This window comes from Olea europaea, chromosome 1 (assembly GCF_002742605.1).
Source record: "Olea europaea var. sylvestris chromosome 1, O_europaea_v1, whole genome shotgun sequence".
Classification (NCBI taxonomy): domain Eukaryota; kingdom Viridiplantae; phylum Streptophyta; class Magnoliopsida; order Lamiales; family Oleaceae; genus Olea; species Olea europaea.
In genome coordinates, this window is record NC_036237.1 from 5,556,306 (window position 1) to 5,560,943 (window position 4,638).

Consider the following 4,638-nt stretch of genomic DNA (forward strand, 5'->3'; position numbering starts at 1 on the left):
AAAAAAAAAAAAAAAAAAAGGGATTATTTCACTTTACTAGGGCCACATGGGCCCTGATAATGTTGGGGGGCAGCTGTCATCGGTGGGCGGGAGATTAAAGAAAAATCTTGTAGACGCCAGCAAGTGGCGCAAGTTGTGGTATGGCTGGCTGACAGATGGTACGTTCGGCTCCAATCATGTGTTCAACTTTGGTGGGACCTGATTTCAATTTCCAGCGGTAAACAACGACCTTTTTTTTGAAGGTTCTAGAGTGCTTAAAAATATCCAAGTATGGACAGCTATCATCTGTCTGTCTTTAATATATTATTCCATACTTACTGAGAAGTCAAAAGCGTTCCTTTGTTATTTAAAATAAGGATTAATCTATTTTGGTAGAAGAAAAATAGCATAACATGTGTATGCGTGTATGCGACAGTATTTGAGTGGATGGAAAAGTTAATTGTATTTTAAATTATTTAATGATAAAATGTCATGTAATATTATGTCAAGGATTATGTCGATCATCTTGCATTTGCACTAAAAAATTACAGTATTGTAACAAATTATGCCCTCATTTGGCTCCAATAAATTAATTTTTTTTATCTTTTTAATCACACAATTTTTCATAAAATAATATTATATATAAATCGAAAACTTTTCTTTTTTTTTCAACTACTCATTCTTCAAAAGAATATCGTTTCACCCATTTTAATTTGTAAAAATGAGGCCAAACGGGGGCCTATGTATGGTATAATGGATAGCTGCATCTCTTATGTCTGAAAAGTCGAAAGTGTAAGATATAACTTTCCACAAACACCCCTGCTTTCTGAAGATAACTACGCAAACATTGCTTTTTCAATTTTTGCATAAAGAATAAAATGTTGCTTGCAGCCCTCCTTTTGAAGATTGATACTACATTTCCCCCATTCCATTGACCAAATACTGCTTCCAAGTGTTGAAATATCTTATGTTTCCAACTTTACCCACTCTATACGTTGAATCATTCGATTAGTTAACCATTATGAACCACCTTATAGAGTATATTAGACAACTTGATATCAAACTGAGCGAATGCTTTTTGTATTAGGTTGTTTGATCGAAAGATCTAACACAATTAGATATTTGTTGACAAATCACAACTATATATACATAGTTGAGGTCAGGAAAATTGTTTATTAGGAAACAACCGAGTCGAGTATTTAGTCATGCGTTGCACCAAAGAATCCAAGTTCCGAATTGACTGCTATATGAGGAAATATTGGTTTTTGCATCAATCGTATAAAAGATAAAAATTATACATCCGACTTGTGTGTCTTCAAGGATACCCTACAACTCTAAAATGTGTTTCCACACCCCCCTCTTACACACATTATTTTACATCAGTACTTGTTCGGTAGGGATTTTAATAATTGATTTTTTGACCGTTAGAAATAAAATGGATCCTACTTGTGAGAAATGAATTCAAATATAACGGATGGAATAGTGAAATAAAGGTCAAAAAATTGATTTTAATTGACTTAAAATCTGTACTAAACAAGCTCTCAATATGGACCTTTGCATTAGTAATTGAACATTAATATTCATTTCTAATTCTAATATCAATCATATAAAAAAAATATTTATATTTATTTCGCTTTCGAATAGATCAGATGTTTCAGTATACGTTACCGTGGGGGTGCCAATATCTTTCAATATACGTTACTGTGTAGGGTGCCAATGTTATGCACAAAACAAACATCCTTGTCACACTTTTGAAAAGCACTCCAAAATATTTGTCATATTCGTAATATATTCTTGTTCAAGTTTCAATTGTCAGCTATATATATTTAGGGCTGGGCAAATCTCCCGAACCGAACCGATCGAACCCGAACCCGAACCGAATCGATCCGAACCCGACGGTTCTTGTCAAATTAAATACCCGAACGGGTATATGAATTGAGAACCGACGGGTACGGTTCGGTTCTCGGTTCTAGACCAAGAACCGAATAAGAACCGAATCTTTTTAATTTTTTTTTATATTGAGTAAATCAAATTATTTTAATTTTAATTTTTTCTAAACAAATTAACAAATTAATCATTTCTAAATCCAAATTTTTGGCCCAATAATTTGTTTCATTTCTAATTTTTTAATTTTTGGCCCAATTACCCATTTTATTGTTTCATTTTTTAGCCAAACAAGATCAAATCCACTAAATAACCCTAAACACCTACAATAAAGTGCATAACGTTGTCTCGACTCTCGCACTCACTCTCGCAGCCTATCTAATATTCCAAAACCTATACAATCGTCGGCCGACACTCTGACCTCCGATCGAAGCCGTGACTTTCCCAGACTGAAGCTTTGAGATCATTTGAATAAGGTAGTTTACTAATCTCTGACATTCCAAAACTATTGAATGTATCATTAGTCGTATTTATATAACATTGTTATAAATGTTAAAAATTTTAATTATAGTACAGAACCGAACGGAACCGAACCGATCCGAACCGAACCGAATGGAACCGAACCCGAACGGTTCCATAATTATATTTGGACCCGACGGTTCCATTTACTAGATACCCGAAAAGTTTGGTTCGGTTCGGTTCTAAAGAGAACCGAACCGAACCGACCCACGCCCACCCCTAAACAGAACAGAAAAAAGGTATAAAATTCACCAATTCTTGTATATACTTCGAGCATGTTTGGGAAGTATATATAAACGGTTTAAATTATAAATAGATAGAAATGAGTGGTGGATGAGTAAATGAGCGTTTATAAACATGAGCCAAACATAGGCTTAAATGATTGCAAGGTTTATATGTCCCCTTGATAGAAATGCCAAGGGACCTATTCTGACGATTTTCCTTCAAATGCAAAACAACACCAACCAAAAAAAGGATAATTTATTGATCTATAATTTCAAAGTGACGGCGTTTTAACTGAATTACAATATGATGATTGTTCGTGTGTATATGCAAAAGTTTTTCCAAATTCATTCTGTATCCTATCTAGCTTTTAGTTATGAAATAGTATGACAGGACCACAGATTAATAAGTAAAAAAAAGATGTTTTACAAGAATATTATTATAATCATAAATTACTTGAGTGTCTAAAATACCCCCTCTCTTGAAGAAAGTAGAATAGCAATGCATTCTATTGAAGTGCCAGCAACTGCAATCTAAATAGACCAAAATACAGATGATGCAGAACTAATACACTCTTTCAAATTGGCAGAAAATTAATAAAGCTGTCCAGAAAATTAATAAAGAGTTCAGATATATACATTAGACCAAGCAAAATGGAAAAAGAAAATCATTTTTTGAATCTTGGCATATACTCTATTGATAGCAGATTTTCATAATTAAGAAAATAGCGAGTGCTCAATTACGGTACCCGATTATGTAACGCGCCGAAAATTTTATAGAAAAATTTATTTGTTCTATATACTATATTTTTGAAAGTTGAAGGACTAAAGTGAAAAAGTATTAAATTCAATATTATTTTGGGTCAAATAATTATTTCACAACATAATATATTATTTCACAACATAATATATTAGAGAGAGAGAGAGAGAGAGAGAGAGAATGAAATAATTTTAGAAAGCAAAGAGAAATTTCGATTTTGTTATTTTGATGTAGTCAAGAAATTTTAAGTTGGAATGTGATTATGATTTTGGTTTTGGTTTTGTTTCTCCAAAAATTTATTTGATTTGACAAGGTAGGATAACGAGGTGTTGTTGCTTTTATCCCGTTTAAATTGTTTACTTCATGTTATTAAATTATTATGCTTATGAAAGTTTAAAAATATGATATGATATGTATGTTATGGCCATCCAATACTAAAGATATGATATTTATTGAACTCTTACTGATTTTTTTTGGGATTGCACCATGATTTTTCGTGTCCTACTGAATATTTCCATGTACTCACCCTTTTCCCCTACTTCTCACGGATTAGAACGGGTTGTTAGTTGGCGGGCGATGAGGTGCAATCATGATACCAGGTATTATGGAACCCAATAATAATAATTCGGTGAAATTTGACCATGGATTTTATTTCAATTTTTGTTTTAGTTTCATTATTATTATGGAAATTGTTATTTAGAGTTAAGAACATGTTTATTTGGTTATGTTTTCCCTATGTTTTATTTTTATTGGTGGAACCAAAAATTTTGTGTTAAGATGTTTGATTCGTTTATTTAATTATGGAATGAAAGTTTTAGTAATGATTTAAATGTTAAAATTTGGGTCGTTACAAATTATCATCATAGATTCTGGGACTTTTTTCTCTAAATAAAAAACACCAACCAAAAGAATGATAATTCTTTGATATATAATTTCATAATGATCATATAATAATTGAATTCTAATCAAATAATTTTTTTGAACATATTATCACAAGTTATTTCAAACGTCAAATTTAAGTACATATCCTTCAAAAATTCTCTTCAATCCCAGAAGATATATTATATGAAATACTTTCCAAATTTGTTACTTATTTTAGGTAACGTAATTAGGTTTTATTTAATAGATTATATAGTATTTTATTAGTTGTTTCTTACCTAAATTAGATTAGTCTAAACCCTATAAAAAGAGGGTTTATGCATTGTAATAGATAGATGATGATATTGAATATAAACTTATATTAGCTCCTAAATTCTCTCTATTATTTTTCTGTTA